We start from the raw sequence: 19,349 nt of genomic DNA on the forward strand, positions 1-19,349 counted from the left end.
TGGTTACCCCTTGAGGCCTCCCTCGGGACTTTACACTAGGGTGGATGACATCCATGCTCCGTGGGCACCTCTCTGCAAAATGGGACCCTCTCCCATCATAGCCACCACAGACATTGGGGATATGGGTAGATTTCTTTGGGATACACATAATTACACATAAGAGAGCCATTGGTCCAAAAATGTATGTGCACATAAATATTTCTGGAATGTTCCAGGAATTGTTGCAAACAAGATTACAAAGCAAAACTTCATGGAGCTGCTCCCTTTCACTCAGACATTCATTAAGGAATGTTCTGGCAGAGGGAGAGCAAGAAAAGGAGCATTTGCTAGACTCTGCAGATGGAGGTAAATGAGGACCAGCAAGGAGAAGGTCACACAGCAGTTCACTAGCCAAACCACAGCAGAAGCCAAAGAGCCTTCCTGCCAGTCACAGCTCTATCCAGTCCATTTATCTGCTCCTGTGTTCATTCATTCAACAAACACATATAAGCACCTATTGGGTACATGCTGTGTGCTGGGCCCTACAGAGGTTATAGTCAATAATACATGAATCTAGCCCTTCATGGTCTAGGAGCTACAGCATGGCAGTAGGTGACCACAGAAGCAGACACACCCAGGGCTCAGGACTGAGCCCCATGCTGAGCACTGTGTGGCTCTGTACTTCACCCCAGTTCTACTCCTCTGGCCCCCCATTCTGCATCTACCTTCCACCTGGCCAAGAATAAGATACTTTCTTTGTTTATTAAAATCTCAGCAGCCAGCTAACACCAGAGTTTAGTGACCTCTTCTACCCACACTCCATCTTCTTGGCTTCTCCACCTAAAATTGCTCCAGACCAGGTTCTCACACCCAGGTCACAGGACTGCTGAGTTTCACTCAGCAGGCACAAGCCATGATGGTTCGTCATATTCCTGGTTGGAATCATAGCTGCCTGCAGGTGAGACTTTAGAGTTGTTGAGAAGGCCCATCAAAATAAGCTGTGGAACTTTTGCTTCTGTCTGCCAGGACGCTCTTCTGAGAACAGTATTTCTGCCCCCCTATCCTTTGGGAAAACTCCAGACCACCTCCCTGTGGTCCAGTGGACCTGTGGATCACAGGGTGCCTACTGTATTCGTTAGAAATGCATTCAACTGCAATTAACAGACAGCCCAAGAGACAGTAGCTTAAAAAAAAATAGAAACAGGGGTTTATGTGATTAAGACAATCAGAAGTCTGGGGGCAGATGGTGGGGTGGTCCGTGACTCGGTGGTGCCCTCAGTAAGGCTGGTTCCTCCTCTCTTCCTTCTCTGCCATCCTTAGCATCCTGGCTTTGGTCCTCATGCCTATGACCTCAGGTGCCAGAGGGAGCTACACTGCCAAGTCTCACATCCATGTTACCAGCAGTAAGAAGTAGGGAGAGAGACTTCCTGGTATGCCTTGTATGCCTTTCCCAGGCTTCCTCAGGGACTTTCTGCTGGCATCTTATTGACCAGCAGAGTGTCACATGGTCACCACTGCCTATAAGGGAGGCCAGGAGATGGTGCATCTTGCTTTCAATCCTCTATACAAGAGGACAAGGCCAAGGAGTTGGGATGGTGTGGAGTAAGACCATCGACGGTCCTAGCCACCCCTCCCCTCTTGGCTGGATCAATCATGGCTCCACATCCTCGGAGACACAGTCATTGGTCTAAGGGAGGGCACATGCCCCAGGCCAGGGGAGCAGTCCTTGGCCTTATGAAGACTGGAGGTGACAGAGTAGTCCTTTCTCCTGTTAGATTACAAACTAGGCCTAGTACACCAGTCAGGGCAAAGTTAATATAGAATCCCATCCAGCTGGTTTAAGCACAAAAGATTTATTATAGGTGATAAACTTTGACTGGCCACTTGGCCCACTGACACTGACAACCGAAAGGGTGACATAATCCAATTCAGGCATGTCACAGCGCACTGGTGTCATATTTCCCGGGCAGAGTCTTATGTGCTTAGGAGAGACACCTGGATACCATAATCCTGAGATGGGCACCACATGCAAACAACAGGCCACCAATAGTTCCTCAATATTTACACCCCAACAAATCCAGCCAACGCCAATCAGAGATTTTGCTTTTCTGCTATGGGACAGAGGGGGAATTTGCAGTCTTGTTTTTTTTTTTTCAATTGAGGCATAGTTGACATATAACGTTATATTAATTTCAGGTGTATAACATAATAATTCAATATTTGTATACACTGCAAAATGATCACCACAATAAGTCTCATTACCAACTGTCACATATAAAGTTACAAGATTCTTGTGTGTGTGTGATGAGAACTTTTAAGATTTACTCGCTTAGCAACTCTTCAATATGCAATACAATATCATTAACTATAGTCACCATGCTGTACATTACAGCAGTCTTTTGATTTTAAAAGACCTATTCCATTTCGCCTCCTCAAACTTCATCTAGACAGCCTTCCTAGACCCTGTCTTGGATCAGGTTTTCTGCTTGGCAGTCAAATTTTTTGCTCAGCACTCTAGTTTGGGTCTCTGTTGGGCTTTATTTTTTAATTTAACCTTGGCTGTTAAATGGCCTATTTATCACTGGGAAAGCTGAAAAGACTCTAGGTTGAGCTCTCAGGACTCTCAGGAGAGACACACCCACAGGGCCAGGTCACTAAGTAGGGTGCTACCTCTCCTATGATCAGGAAGTAGCCCTTTTCATGAAGGCTGCCATGAAAAAGAAGCCACTCCCCTCAAACCAGATACACTCACTTGCCAGCAGAAAACAGCAGAAGCATGGGCTCCACCTCCAATCTGCCTTTCAAATCTTGGGCAAATGCAGCTAACGCGCAGAATCTCATCCTGACTGGTAGATGCAAGAGTCTGGGAAATGTAGTTTTCAGCCCTCTAGCCTCTGCAGTACAGGACAGCCCACTAGAAGGAGGGTGGGGTAGATGGGGTGTGCGTGTCTACCACCTACTGCCAGCAGGGGCTGTCAGTCAGCGATTATTCCCCTTCTCTGCCACGCGGAGGGTCTGCCTACAAAAGGGGACAGGGAGGCCACTGCGCAAAGGGAAGCAGAGGCAGACCTACCTGCCTGTTTGAGCCCAGCTGTGCTCCCGGAGGGCTGATGCCGTAGTTCTTCCTCCAAATCAGGGAGCCTCCTCAGCTTTCTTCCCACTAGTGTGAGCCTGTAATTTCCCCCTTTGCCTTTGGGCTGACTTAGGTTAAATTACAACAGAAAAAATTGCGGCTAACATTGTCTCTTTACCCCAAATTAACTCCTTCCTTGCTCCTTGCGGGCTGAAATACCTTTTACAGCAACAGCCACTTTCATAGGAAGCTCAGTTTTGGAAGGCAGACATCTCTGAGAGAGAGAGTATAATGACGTAGTCACACTAAAGTGTAAATGACTGACAACGGAACTTCTTCCGAGATCAGGTTCTGATGGAGCAGAGGGAGGGGAAAGAAAGCCTTGGCTCCTGGCTGATGGCAATGGGAGCCCTGCCAATCAGACAAAGGCCACAGAAAAGGCTATTCAAGGGTATCGTGGATCAACTTTGCCCACTCTGTCTTCAGAGAACTAAAGCTGAATAGAAGCCCTAACACTCTTTGCCTTAAAAAATAAATTTCCAGCCATCCACTATTACATTTCTAACAAATGCTCAGTCTCCTGTGTTGACTTAATGTTTATGTGACAGGGCTCTGCCAGCCTGGCTTCTAATTCTATTAACCAAACACCCCAACATTCACAGGAGCCTCTCAATCTGTCTCCATCTTCCATGTTCCAACTTCCCCAGATTCTCTTCTAAGCATCCAGAGCTTGAGGCAAGAGGGCAGGAAGGAGATTTTTCCTGGCTAGAGAGACAGAGAGCATCTCTGTTCCAAAAACTTGGAAGGTCTGCCCCTCCCCAGCCCACCTATCTCATCCCACTATCCCTAACAGGGAATTTTCCTTTTCATTGGTTAAAAATCAAAATAATAAAAAGAGGGGAAATTATTTTTCTGGCAAGTTTATTCATCCTAAACAAGGTAACAAAACAATGCAATGTACTGGAGGCAGAATCAAGCTTTTTGGCCTGGAGAAGTTTTAGGGTGCTGCCTTCTCCTAGATGTTCCAGTTCCCCTCAACAACTTTTCCTAAAGGCACTGGGGCCCCCCTCAGACCTCCCACAGCCCCCCATCCTCTCTGCCCTGGGACTGTGGGGTCTGCACGCAGACTCCAGTTGGGTTCACACCCACTGCTCCATCATTGATGCGCTGTAGGAACTTCACTCCTGCTGCAGAAACTCTAGAGAGATTTGCCATCAATCCCAGTGCCCTCTTAGTGGTGAAATAAGCCATCTGACCACAGAAGGAGCAAACCAAACATCACTGTCATTCCACCTCCTGCTCCAGCTTACCCACTGCACAACGCAGAAGCCACTTAGAGCCACACAGGCAAGCAGCCTGTGGACGAGGCCAGATTCCAGTCTGGGTCAGCCACCTCTCTCCTGGGAGATCCAAGAAATCCCCCCAAACTACAAATGCCCACACAGGCCACCTTTAGCCATGGTTTAGGCTGACCCTCCCATGTTACAGCACTGGCTGGAGAGGAAAACTTAGCCAGGATTCCTGGTTGTACCTGGGGAAAGCCTGGACAGAGTACTGCTGCTCCTCCAGCAGACAGCCTCTGCTTTTCTACCCTATCACGCCATAGCCAGGGAGAAGATGGCCTTGACCTGAACCCCCAAGGGGAAGCTCCCCTCCACTGCTTACAAGTTCAGTGTCTCCTAACATTTTCCTCTCCATTACTCACTTCAAGGCCTTCAAGGTCTAACCCCAGGTGATCCTGGCCCACCTGTAGAGTCCCCCAGACAACTGCCTGGAGAGTCGTCCAGATCTACATTAGACTTTGTATGAACAAGAAACGTTGTTACACCTCTGAAACGTTCAGCCACTGAGGTGGGGATTGTTTATTACTGCAGCTTAGCCTTGCTTATCCTGACTGGTACACACTTGTTCATCTGCTGACCTACAGTTGTTCTCATCATGGTTCCTGAATGTGTATGGTCCCCACCTGCTCCCAAAGCTCATGATCTTTCCCAAGAACAAGGGCCACATCTTCCCCCTTCTACCATTTACTTGAATAAGTCCAGCCTTGTTGGGGATTGCTTTTCTCACCCAGAAAGTGGAGTTTAAAATGTTAGCCCAAAAGGAAACTATAAACAAAACAAAAAGAATGGGAGAAAATATTTGCAAACGACGTGACTGACAAGGATTTAATTTCCGGAATATACAAACAGCTCATACAACTCAATAACAACAACAAAAAATAAACAACCCAATTAAAAACTAGGCAGAAGACCTAAACAAACATTTCTCCAGTGAAGACATACAAATGGCCAATAGGCACATGAAAAAAAAGCTCAATATTGCTAACTATTAGAGAAATGCAAATCAAAACTACAATGAGGTATCACCTCACACCAGTCACAATGGCCATCATTCAAAAGTCCACGAACAGTAAATGCTGCAGAGGGTGGGGATAAAAGGGAACTCTCCTACACTGTTGGGAATATAATTTGGTGCAGTATAGTATGGAAAACAGTATGGAGATTCCTTAAAAAACTAAAAATAGACTTCCATATGATCCAGCAATCCCAATTCTAGGCATAGGTCTAGGGGAAACTCTAATTTGAAAAAATACATGCACCCCAGTGTTCCTAGGAGCACTATATACAATAACCAAGACATGGAAATAAATGTTCATTGACACTGGAATTTGACACAACATTGTAAAATGATTATAAATCAATAAAAAATGTCAAAAAAAAATAAATGTTCATTGACAGATGATTGGATAAAGAAGATGTGGTATATAATATAATGGAATACTACTCAGCCATAAAAAAGAATAAAATAATGCCATTTGCAGCAACATGGATAGACGTGGAGATTGCCACACTAGTGAAGCCAGAAATAGGAAGAAAAATACCACTTGATATTACTTTTTTTCTTTTTCTTTTTTTCTCTTACCAGATTTTGTGAGAATGTATTTCCAAGTGAGAGACACTCTGCCAGAGTTCAGTAGGTGTTCTGTGCGATTCAGTGGGTTTGTAGTTGTAATTCTTGGTGTATTTGTGGGAGAGGGCGAGCTGTGATTCTCTCTACTCTGCCATCTTGGCTAGAAGTCCCACTTGATATCACTTATATGTGGGATCTAAAAAAAGTGAGACAAATGAACTTATTTACAAAACAGAAACAGACTCACAGACATAGAAAATAAAGGGGTGGTTACCAGACAGGAAAAATTGGGAGTTCAGGATTTGTAGATATTAACTACAATATATAAAATTGCAAGGTTCTACTGTATAGCACAGGGAACTATATTCAATACCTTGTAATAGCCTATAATGAAAAAGAATATGAAAAGGAATATATATATATATAGGTATAACTGAATCACAATGCTGTATATACTAGAAATTAACACAACATTGCAAACTGACTGTACTTCAATTTTTTTTAATTTAAAAAATAAAACATAAAAAAACAAAATGTTAGCCCATATCTCCCAAGGTTTTTGTGAGAATAAAAAGAGATAAAGTTTGAAACAGCACAATTGTTAAGGTATAAAATCTCTTTATTTCACCTTTCTCCATCATCATCCCCCAACTCCCTCTGCCCCAGTGCCCGTGCCACGGCCAGGCCCTCACCAGTGCTTCCTTCTGCTCGCTGAGAATGAAGTGACCAGCACACCACCGAAGGCATTCAAGAAAACCCACAACTCCCAGGCAAGTCAGCAGCTGCCTAGGATTGAGATTTCAGTCATCTCTGCCCACATTTCACCAGTTGTACCACTTAAAGAAAAAATGTTTCTCCACCAGCTTCTTGGTGTTGAAAATTGGCAAGACCACTTGCTGTGTAAGATCTCTGAAACAAGCATGAGGCTCAGGCCCAGGCACCTTTTGTCGGGGGTCCCCAAGACCACCCTCGGGTTCAAAGATTCACTAGAAGGGCTCACAGAAATCAGACAAGCTATTATACTCACAGTTGTGGGTTATTACAGTAAAGGATACAGATTAATATCAGCAAAGGAAAAAAGCACATAGAACAGAATCCAGGAGAAACCAGGTGCAAGCACCCAGGGGTCTGCTCCTAGCAGAACCACATGGACAGGACTTAATTCTCCCAGTAATGGCGTGTGACAATATGTACAAAGTATTGCTGACAAGGGCAGCTCACCTGAGATTTGGTGTCTAGGGTTTTCATTGAGGGGTCAGTCACATAGGCAGGGAACACCCACAGAATGACCCTGGTACTCAGTCTTTAGTCCCTCTAGAGAGCAAACGGACATGGCACTGCCCAGGCCCAGGTGATCACCATGAATCACGTTGTTAGCATTAACTACAGAGCGTGGCTCAAGCTCTCAGGTGTACAAAGACCCCGCTACCAGGCAGGATCTTACAAGGGCTCAGAGGTGATCTCCCAAGAGCATCTCAAGGGCCAGGCCTTTGGAGTGTGCAGGATGTGGCCGCTGAGTTGACCCTCTCCCGCACACACCAGCACCTGGGCATCATTCTTCATGGGGAGGTAGCCTCTGCCTCCCTGCGTCATGCCGACAGAGGCCAGTGGCCCAAGGAGGCTGGACGAGCAGTGGAAGCCACAGCTGGGTTCAGCTCTGTGCCCCCTCCCAGCAGAACCGACACCAGATCCCAGCCCCAAAGACCCTGCTCCCCTAACAGGGACCTGAGGGACTAATGTGTTCTCTCTGGTGGCCATGAAAACTGTCCTGCTGAGGCCATCAGTGGTACCCTTCCCTTCTACTTCCTGAACCTCCACGCGAGTGGAAGGGGTCACGATGCATCCCGCTCTCACCACCCCTAGTGACGTCACTCCACTTTAATCACTTTCACATGTGGCCCATCTTCAGCTCTTCTGGAAGCCGGGGGTTCTCTCTCTACCAATGTTACTTTCCCTAATAGTGTCCCCAAGAGCAGGCCCGGCTGTCTCTTTTTCCTATAGCCCTTTCACTCAAGGAGCCAGTAACAATCCAGGTCAAAGTGCAATCCTATAGCACTACAGTGTCATACCCAAAAGTACCTCTCCCCACAGAATTCCAAGGTCCAATGCAAGTGCCTTAAGTCTTTGCAACCCCATGGGGAGTTTCTTCTCTACTTTTTCAACTCCCTGGTGGATGAAGGGGTGGTCTCTTTCTTTCATCTTGGGGTTGTGTTCCTCCCACTCCAAAGGCCATAGGGAACCCTGATTCCTGTACAAAGATATGCCAATTCTGCCTGGGCCTGTGGAGCTGCCAGGCAGGCAAACGAGCCCCCCACAGAGATGCAAGTAAAACAGTCATAATAACTCATTCCCAGAAGATGACATATGTGAAAAAATTGTCTACTGTTGAAGGTCTTCTGAATAAAAATGAGGATTACTATTCTTTTGCTGACAGAGACTTTCCTCCACAATATGACTTGAAGAGTAACTAACCAGGGAGAAGGGAGATATTGTGATTTCCACTTATACTACCATGCAAATAAATGGCTGATAACACAATGCTTGCAAAGGGCTATGTATGGAAAAGTTAAAGGCAGAAATAGCAGGCTTTATAGGGGGAGGACATAGGTAAGTAGTAGAGCGTGTGCTTAGCATGCACAAGGTCCCAGGTTCAATCCCCAGTACTTCCATTAAAATACATAAATAATAAGTAAATAAAAACCTAATTATTTCCCCCACCCCAAAAATCAAAAAAAAAAAAATAGCAGGCCTTACTGGTACCATGGGAGTGGTGGGGGGGAAGGCTGCTAGTAGAGAAGGTGGAGGCACAAAGGCCTTGCCAGAAGCTCAGAAGCCCAGCCTCAAAGAGACAGGAGCCTCACTCCACAAGTCACCTAGACAGGACTTCTGGAGGGGCAGGCCCACAGCCAGGGTTGGGGATAGACTCTGAAGCCAGACCACGATCATGGGCAGTCACACCACGGATTCAGTCTCCAGAACCGCATGCACAATCTGTGTTTCCCAAGCCCCTCTGCCCCGCTGGCTTGTGGCCCTGTCTCCTCCGATGGTGACACCAGTGAGGCCAGGCCTGGCAGACAGTGCTCCCTGGCAGCCCCCAGCTGCCACAGTAAGGTCTCATCTCCCTCCTCCTCAGAGGCCTGTCCATTCAGGTGACACCTACTCTCAGCTTTTACACTCTGGGAAGAGCACTGAGAAGGATATGGTCTGTGGCCTCGGGGAAGGCAGGGCTGGGGAACACGAGAGGGCAGAAGGGCCAAGATAGGCAGTGCTGGCTGGCCTTGGCTGGACCCCACCTGTCCCAGCACACACTGCATCCTAGGACAGGTCTGTTGAGGCCACACCTGTTCAGACTCCTCTCAAACCAAGGAAGGGAACAGTGTCCTGAGGTGACACTTGAGTCACCCAGACCTAGGGGAAGGCAGCTCTTCCTTCGGCCCCTACTACAGACCCTCAGTCATGCCTGAGCCTGCTCCACTTTAATCCACTGTAATCCAGATGCTTTCCCAGTCAATGCTCTGAGTAAACAACATCATAAAAATCAACTTTCGGTATCAACTAGGTTGATTTTTATATATTTTTTATCTATTTATTTGCTTTTTCATTTTTAATACTTTTTGGGGACTAATTAGGTTTATTTATTTATTTTAATTTTTTAAGGGAGGTACTGGGACCTCGTGTATGCCAAGCATGCTCTACCACTGAGCTATACCCTCCCCACTGAGTTGACTTTTAGAGTGTGGTATGTTTTCCTATTCAGACTGATCTAGATGAAGGTGCCATTAAGGAAATTCCTTAACCTCTCTAAGCACCAGTTTCAACATCTTGTAATGGGAAAAACAAACCTATGCTACTGCATTGGTGTGAGGATTCACTGCAATGATGTTATAAATTGTCAGATGCAGCATTTAAGCACAGATATTCAATGAATATCAGTTCCCTGATTACTTCATCAATCCACACATTTTACTTATCCTGTGTCAACCTGACTATCGGTGGCCATTCATCCAACCATTCATCCATTTATCCATCCATCTACTGATCCACCCATCTATCTGACCATCCATCATTCACTCATCCATCTATTTACCCATATATCTATATTACATCATTTGTTGCTCACCTTCTATGTACAAGCCACTGCAAATTGTCCACAGAAGTAGATATAGGAGCATACAATCTAGAAGCAAAAATTAAATATTAAAGTCAGGATATTAATAACTTGGCAGAAAGTGAAATGTATCATAAGGGAGGTACAGAGACTGTATTGGGAGATCAAACTCTCCCAGGCTTCTCATCAAGCTCCAATAGAAGGCAATTGCCCAGATTATATCTGATTTGAGAAAACATTTCTCATTCTCTAATCTAGACCACGAGGACAATTTTTTCCTTCTGCACAAGGAAGAAGCCTCAGATTCTAATTATCCTAATCTGGGCCATGGCTTCATCTCGGCTTTCATTTTTACCATGTTCAGCTCTCAATTGCTCCACTGAGGACAATGTACAGAGTCCAGTTCCTTCCAAGATTTTAATTGGACTGTCCATGAGAGATTTTGAAACCAACAAAATGAGCTAAATGAGGAGATGATGGACACATTAAAGAAGCTGCCTTAGGGCAGGCAGTCTCTACACAATAGTTTGCTGAGAGTCGATTGAGGGCTTTGCGGGACCAGCAGCTAACCTCCACCCCTTAAAGATCTCTCCCTACCCTCTGAATCCTGCCCACACTTAGGTCAACCCCTGGAAGAATTAGGGGAAAACAATTTCCCTGTGAAAGTTCATGATAAACAGCGTGGAGCTGCATTTCTGTCAACGAAAGAGGAAAATCTCAAAATTTCGTTGTCACAGTGAGAAACAAGGACCCATTAACATGATGAATGAAATACCCTGTAATCTCTGCAGGCCACTACCCACCCTTGCAGGAGGAATTTGTCTGCAAGATTCCCACAAAGACACTGCTGAGAAAATGCAGCCGATGCGGCCAGTGGGGCTGTTTGGTGCTGCAGATTTAGAGACAGAAGACCTAGCCCTGCCACTTACCAGCAGTGTGAGTTCCGGCAAGGCCCTTCAACTCCCTGAATCTCCATTTACTAGCAGGTAAGTGGGGAAAGCATGCGTGCCTCGCCTACATTAGCTGGCTGGCTTGACTATGACGGTGCTCTCTCTGTGAGCCAGTTCACTGGGGCAGGAGGCATGGGGACCAGTCCTTTCATCCCTCATGAGCTCAGTGACCTCCGGCAAGTAACGTCTCTTTCCTGGGTGTGCATTTCCTTGTCTGTGTAGATTACAGGTATGTGTGCGGGTTAAATGAGATCTCCATGTGCACGGCATGGGGCAAACCAGGTGCTTGTTGGTTGGTTTTTGTGCCCCCTCCTCATCCTTGCTGGCCACACTCAGCAGAGTTCCCCTCAGCCTAGGACAGGAGACACAGGATCTCCAAGCTGAGGCCAACCGAATACTGCTTGGTGTCTCCCTCCTTGACTAACACCAATGAGGCCTTAGGCTGACTTCCACTTGGAAATCAAGCCAGGCTCAGTAGCTCGTGGCTGCTTGAAAATGATTTTCCAAAACCCTCCTTTCACTATACCACCGGCCACCAGTTCATGCTCCGATTCAGCGTTCCTTTGCCAGACTTTAGAATCATCGTCCCAACTCTGGCCTTTGTGATGCGTGGAAACGTGCCCTTTCCTCAGCCCAAGATCCATTCTTCACGTCCTGGGATCATGTACTGCTCCCCAGTTCCTCAAGGAAACTCCTTCCCCATTCCTCATGGTTCTGGTGGGCTGCCTGATGGCCTTTGCCTTGGGCCAAGGTGACTGGAATCTTTCCAGGGACTTGACAGGATGTGGACCCTGAAGACAGAGGCCCTCTTTTCTCCGGATTGAGAGTTGTAAGGATTTGACCCCGTTGCTGTCTGTTGGGGGCCCTGTCCTCCCCGTCACACAAATGAACCCAAGTTCGAGGCCAACACTCAGGCTGAGATGAGAGAGGGAGCGAAGCAGGGAGGAAGGCCAGCCGGCACTGCTTCAGTTTCTGGACACGACTGGACCTGAGATCAGCTGCCCGGACCCCAGATGGCTCTTTTTGTGTAAGTTAGTCTAGGTTGGCTTTCTCTCACCTGAAAGCAAACAAGTTCTGAGTATCAGTAGACAGGTACGTTAGATAAATTCTATTAGTATCCTCATTTTACAGATGTGGTTAAGGTTCCAAGGTCCAGAGGCAGAGCAAAGATTTCTGCATGGATATATTTCATTCTGAATGAGTGCCCAGTGTGGCCACATGCAGGATGCTGTACAAACAGAACAGCAGGGAAAGGATTGCTCTGCTCTTAGAAGTAACGGTCTAGGAAAAAGGTGCAGCCACATGCTACTGATATAACCCCACTTAACTCACATCCATGTATGCAAAGCCATATTTATGGTCTGCACAATGCTGCAAAACAACTCACATCGGAGTTGCCTTAAATAGTGGATGTCTGAATAACTCACAGAAGCATGAGTCTCATACGTCTCTTTTGAGGCCCATTAGGAGTTGGTTGTCATGGGTTTCCATTCTGGCTCAGAATGAAATCAGTGCATGAATCATCCAGGGACCCTTTGGTCGCAAGCAATAGAGACCGCAGTCAAAGTAACTTAGTCAAAAGGGAATTGGGTGGCTTGAGGACTCAGAGCCCAAGGGTGACTCTGGCCTCAGAAACCCCAAGGACTCCAGCAACATGGTCAGCTCGCTCTTACATCTTTCCCCCACCAACATCTAAGAGCTCTCCTCTCTCTGGATGTTGACTCAATTTTTCCTGCTGCTGCTGGGCCCCCTGTGATGGCTGGGTTGAGTGGGGGAAGATGAAGGGAGATGAAAGGCAGACCCACAGACAGTTCTGGGCAAGCAACATCTCAATCTAACAATCTTGGAGGAAGTAGAACTTTTCGTTTCCAAAATCTGTATAAACTCTTGTGGTAAGCTTGGCTCATGGGTCCACCTCTGTGGCCAGGATAGTGGGCCCTGGGACTGACAGCCCCTTCAAAACTGCATAGAGGGGCTTTACCAAGTGGGGTGGAGAGGGGATGGTGAACAGGCAAAACATCAGCTATCACTTCACTGTCAAAGTCGATTAGAGTTTGCTGAAGCCTCAGTGGAGGATGTCGAGCCCAGCCTCCCCCAGACACCCTGGGCTGGGAGCCCACAGGTGCTTACCATCTCTAGTGATTCCACTTCAGACCACCTGTGTCACCTTGGGTTCTTGGTTTGCTCATATCAAAATCAAGTGTTTGAACTCAATAGAGTTGTCTGAAGGCCCTCCCAGCTCTGACCAATCCAAGGATTGTCATAGCTACATGAGACCCAAACTGTGTAGGAGCTAGGGCTAAAGTAATGAAAGTGGGGGCTGCCCAAAGGCAGGGGAGAAGGCAGAAGCCAGGAAAGCCCTAGTGGAGCCAAGATCAGGAAACACCGGGCCTGGCATCACTGGAAGATCAAAATTGCTTGTGGGTGAGGAAGGACTAGCACTAGACTATTCAAAGTGGTAAAGGGGCTCCAGGAACTCTGTCATTAGGCTGCCTGGACTACTGGGGAGAATTTGGGGCCAGGACGGCCAGGATCTGGAAGCTCCAGGAAGGAACCAGAGAGGATAAAAGCTACATATGGAAAGGAAGGAACTCAGCTTCAGACCAAGGAGGTTGGGCCACTTCTTACTTGGCTGTTGTGCTGCCAGGACCCAGGTGGGAAGCCCAAGAGAACATCTTCAAGCTAATAAGAGGCCAAGTCCCCAGGGCCCCCAGGGGATGGTGCCCTCTCTGCACTGTCACCGAGACCTCTAGTGTCCCCAGAGTCTGGAAAAGAATCACCATGGGTGGGACTGGCTCCCCGGGGAGACTGTGATGCTTCCACAAGCTCACCAAGTGTCCCTCACCAGGTCGCCAGGTCAATGGACTTGCTCATCAGCCCCTGAGAAACTCAGAGGAATGGCTGCCTTTGAAACCGGTGAAGCCAGTTGAGAACAAAAAGGAGTTGATTTCACACAAGGTGGACCCAAGAGACAGGCATGGATTGATTCCAAGGGACCTGAGAGACAATGTCATTAAAAGAGCCACAAAAATCTACTGAGAAAAGACAGAAGAAAACAGAGATGGCCTCAAAAGACCCTAGGAGAGGACCCTGGGGCCTCCATCAGCAAGACTGTGGGAAGGAAGGAGTCTGGCCAATGACTGTGAGTCCTGCCCCAGCCACCCTTCCCCTGGAGCCAGCCCTCCAAGTGAGTTGTCCCTGAAGCACTGTCTCCTCCCCAAAGGGAAGATGGCACTTCCAAGGTTGCCCTTTAGAAATATGACACAACGCCTAGAAAAATCAAACTGTTGTTTTTTCCAGCTCATTTATTTTCTGGCTTGTCAGTTCCCACACCCGGGGAAAAACTGGTGGGAGAGTGAGGGAGAGAAAAGGATCGTCTCAATAAGTATCATGGTCTTCTGAAAGTCTGCAAACGAGGTACAAGCACAGTAACTACCAGTTAGATATGGTGATCAAAACTCAGTTCAGGTTCATTATTTCCAGCTAAGTTAATCAATCTCAAGAGGAGGGGAGGGGAGAAACAATTTCTGCATACATAAAAATGTATCATCTATGTCTTTTTTACTTAATGACCCTGTGTGAAGAGGCTCTGCCTGTAAATCAGTGTCTGATTAAGAAGCTCTGTGGTCAGAGGAGGTGCCCGAGGGTCAGGAGGCCCAATCTCCAGGATGGCTCTGCCACCAACCAGCCATGGGGCCCAGGGCATGTCACCTGCCCTCGGCATCCTGCCTTCAACTGACTCTACTCTCTGTGGAGGGTCATGTTGTTCCACCCCTGCCAACGTTCAGGTGCTCCGCTACCCCAAACGACAGCCCAGCGGAAGAAGCACCTGCATTGGGCCACAGTGTCCCTGCTCCAAGGTGTCAGTGTCCAGGTCCCCAGGGAGCTCACAGTCTGTGCACAAGTGTTTCTTGAGAAACTACTCCCTGCCTGCTGTGCTGAGAACTGTGGGCAAGACAGATGAGGTGCTGAGCTTTTAGCTTAGTTGGATTCAATGGAAACGGGGTCACAGAACACAGTGGGGTCCACAGAAGTTATTATTCAGGAAACAGAAGAAAAGAACAGAAGCCAAGACATGCTGAAAGGAAATAAATATTAAAGACAAGGTGGGGCATTGAAGATGGTGAGCAGAAGAGGAAATATCACCCCAGAGCACCAAACATCATCCCAGAGCACCAAAGTAAAAATTTCTCACCATTCCCAAAACACTTTTCAAAATGAGTTTGGTGAATTGCCACTATGAGGTAGGGAAAACAGCCAAAAAGACTCCATTTCTTTCTCAGTGTGGACACAAGATTCCGTTCTGGCCAAGATGTTAAGTGGAAGCAATGTGTACGTCTATGTTTCCTTAAAGCTAGGAAGAGCATGTGTGCAGGTTACTCCTTCCTGCTGCCCGAAATGCAGGTGCATTGGCTGGAGCACTAGCAGTCATCTTGGGCCATGAGGAGACCTTGAGAAGAGAACTGAGCACCGTGGAGAAACAAGCTCGAAGAATCAGGGTCCCTGATGCTCATGGAGCCGCCTTACCTTTCTCCCTCCAGATTTCTTTCACAGGAAAGAAAAATAACTTCTCTCCTAATCTACTCATCTCTGATCTTTGGCAAGTCACTTAAGTTCTCTACACCCCAGCTTGCTCATTTGTAAAACGGAATAATGATGGTATTTACCTAACAGGTTGTTGCCAGACACACAGCTATTATTGTATCTATTTAAGCTATTATTTTTTAACAGCTTCATTGAGATATAAACTTACATATCATATAGTCTGCCTATTTAAGGTATACTCCTTCCACAGGAGTACCGGCTTCCATGAGAGAATTAAAAACAGTACTTCTTAACATCTGTACCACACCTCATTCAAGCTTTCTTAACTTCCGTTGCATTGCCTACATCACTCATTTTGACACTAAATAATATTTAGGAAGATTAAATTTATCACATGTGTACTTCTCAGATTGCTAACTATATTTTAAGCCTTTGGAAAGGAAAAAATTTGGGGGACACACTACTGAGGTTTTGATCCCAGCTCTGCCACTTACTAGCTGTGTGCCCTGGGCAAATTATTGAACCTTTGAGCCTAGGTGTTCTCATGTGTGATGTGCAGGTGATAGAAGTACCCACCTTTCAGTATTGCTTAAGAGGAGTGTTTTTTTTTTTGTAATGGAGGAACTGGGGATTGAACCCAGAACCTCATGCATTCTAAGCATGTGCTCTACCTCTGAGCTATTCCTACCTGGCAAGATGAGTAATATTTTGAGGAGCCCAGTACAGCACCTCGCACTTTTCAGATATTCACAAAGTATTTAATGTTGCCAAATTTTTCGTCTACTTGGTAATATTAGAGATTCAATGTGGGAAGTCATTTTCATGATAGATTTGGCTAAGCCAAAGTTTAGCAATAAAACATCACATTAGAATTGATAATAAATATGAAGTCCTGATATTTGTGTGAAGAAACAATTGATAAAAATACATCTTTCTAGATGGGCGATGCATAATAAAATTTCAGATCAGTGGCTGAACTGAAAATACTTGCATTGTCTTAATTCAATTTAACTATACTTAATTTGATTTTCAGTGCTCTCCATTCAAGATTATTCATAAAACTAAACTGACTGCTAATTATAACTGCTAAGTTCAACAAAATTCTAGGAAATAAAAGCAATAGTAATAGTGTGATAAAACAAGTTAATCACTATGGTTCGTTTACTGGTTGATTCTGAACACTGAGGAATTCATTACCATTGTTGCTTTGTTAGAAAAAGAAATGGTCCACTGACAGAATTTTCCTTCCTTCTCAATTTGACCATTTAAAGGAGTTTATAACTTCTCTTTACCTCTTTAAGGTGAAGCAACGGCCGCAGCAGTGTGGTCTTCTATTTACCAAGTCTAGAAATAAGATCAGGATGCTCCAGTGAAGGCTGCCCAGCATCCCGTATTGTTCATGCCCCTGCTGAGTTCTCATATAGCTGGATCAAAGATGTGTTTGAGCACTTCTGTTTGGACAAACCACATGCCAATGTAAAAATATGCTAACATACACTGAATTTGGATCATGTTCCTAATGCTGTCTGACATGAAACACTGTTGTTTCTAGGACAGTGGGGAAGCTACTGTGTCAAAGGCAAGGCTAGGGCTCCCCACTTCCCTCCTCAGAGACCAGAGGCACTGCTGCCTGCAGAGAGAGGGGCTACATCCTCTGGGATACCCTAGCCATGTACACAGTGTCCACAGACACCTGAAAGCTGGCCAAATAGGTAAATTCTGGAGCCGAATAAGAGAAAGCAGCAGCTCGATCTCTCAAGGGAACTGGAGTGGGAAGTACATCAGGCAGAAAACTATTATTTTAACTTGGGCTCCACTTCCAGTTTCTGCCTGAAAATATGTGTATCATTCTGGGTACTTTCATCATCCTCGCCAGCCACACCCTACCTCCTTATTCCAAACACACTGACCCTAGGAAGGCAATAATAAGAGATTTCCTTTGTATATGAAAATTTTCTTTACTCATGTGTTCTTCCCCATAAGCTGATTAACATTGTTTAATTTATTTCAGACCAGGGACTGGCTTTCCTTCTGACTATTCTGCACAGCATCTTAATCAACAGAATATAACTAACAAGCTTAAAGAGCCACTCAGTACTGAATCAGCAGCTCATACCATATGCTGTGGGTAAAAACATACTTCCCAAAAAAGCTAAATGCAGAAAGACCAAGGATAGAAGATGCATTTAATGCTCATGAAGTCTAACAGGATGTGCTTAGTATGTGGAACATTGAGATTTTATGGGGAAAAAGTTATTCTTTAAATATATCCTAAAACATCTTTCTTCTGTTCTGTTACAATTTTTACCCTCACAAGAGTATTTTAAGAAGAAAAATCTAATTACAAAAACAATTGCATCTTGGATGGATTCTTAGTGCTAATTTTTAAAAAATGCAAAAAACCCATGTATTTTCTCAGAAACCTGGTTACGTGGCCAACAGATTTCACAGTAACAGTATGGTTGAGTTCTAAATCTTGGATAATATTTATAGGTTCGGCTCTATCCTTGTATTATCCAAGTTCGTGTTTGAGGGAAGAAGAAAAACCAAACCACATTACAATTAAGATTTTTAAATGCAACTGTCTTTTGACAGGTCAGAGATTAGTTTATCTTTCGCTTTACATCTACCATCCCAAAAGGAAGGAGACTGGTTGCTTCATTAGCATATTCATGTAATAAGCGCAGCTTAAGTCTGAAACATCTTAAACAACAGGTCTATTATGAGTGTTTTAATTTTCAAAAAACCTCAGAACTAAACATTAAGTCTTTTTTTAGAGAAATGAAAGCTGTCTGATTTATCAGAGCTTGAGAGACTACAAGTTTTCTTAGAATCGACATCTCCCCCCATTTCTTGTAGCCCTAATGACTAAAACCACGGGCTGATTTCCATTTTATACATGCTTTTGTGCGGCAACCTAAAAACACTCATTCACAGCTAACCAGGGGATGAAATATTTCACTAGAATTTTAAAACTGCCTTTTGAATTACATGAAAGTCTTCCACTTATAAGCAACTTTGTGATTTTGTAAACCAATAAAAATGTCCACACTGACATTTTTTCTCTGTAAGTTTGCCTTCTCCCCAAGCTTTTGACATCCAGAAAAGAAAAACTGATGTAACTCACTCTAAATTATCAACAATGATGAAAAAGAGCATGGTAAATTAAGATGAGCATTTTTAAAGTGCTTATTGGTCTTAAATTTTCATTTGTTCTCATACCAAACTAAGTGCTTACAAAATAACTGCACACTTTGGCAATAACTATAAAGCAAGCACCTGCATAACCACCATTCTGGTCAAAAAAAAGAGAATGCTGTAGTGCCCCAGAAGCCTTCTAGAAGCCCCCTCCCCATCAGCGCCCACAACCACTCTCCTGACTTACATATTCACGTTCTTGTTTTTCTTTAGAGTCTCATCTCCTACGAATGCACCACCAAACAGTATTTTAACAACTCTTCAACTTCCTATGATTGGGAAAAAAAATGTATTATCTTTTATCTGTCATTTCTTTTACTTGGTTTCTAAGATTCCATCTGTTATTTTGTGTAGCTGTAGTTTGTTTTCATAGTTGGGTTGTTTCCATTGTGGGTCTATCGCATTCTTGTGTACACATCATAGCACAGGATGTACAAGCACCTCCCGAGTATGCACCTACGAGCAGGACTGCTGGGTCCTATGTGTATTTTCAACTTTACTAATTATTCTCTCTAGCAGTATTGTTCCATTTCCTCAACAAAAGTTAGCATAATCACATTGTAAACGACTGTCAGTCTGGTGG

General features: G+C 45.2%; 1 long non-coding RNA gene and 1 other non-coding gene across 2 annotated transcripts; both read right to left on the minus strand.

Moving 5' to 3' along the window:
* Positions 1–5,202: 5,202 nt before the first annotated feature.
* LOC140685704 (uncharacterized) lies at positions 5,203–10,136 on the minus strand. Its single transcript, XR_012059050.1, has 2 exons — positions 10,086–10,136; positions 5,203–6,161 (listed from the first exon to the last, which is right to left on the minus strand). It is a non-coding gene; the product is annotated as an uncharacterized lncRNA (long non-coding RNA).
* Positions 10,137–16,184: 6,048 nt separating this feature from the next.
* Positions 16,185–16,257, minus strand: TRNAS-AGA (transfer RNA serine (anticodon AGA)). The gene has a single exon. It is a non-coding gene; the product is annotated as a tRNA-Ser (tRNA).
* Between the last annotated feature and the right edge of the window lie 3,092 nt (positions 16,258–19,349).

This window comes from Vicugna pacos, chromosome 15 (genome assembly GCF_048564905.1).
Source record: "Vicugna pacos chromosome 15, VicPac4, whole genome shotgun sequence".
Taxonomy (NCBI): Eukaryota; Metazoa; Chordata; class Mammalia; order Artiodactyla; family Camelidae; genus Vicugna; species Vicugna pacos.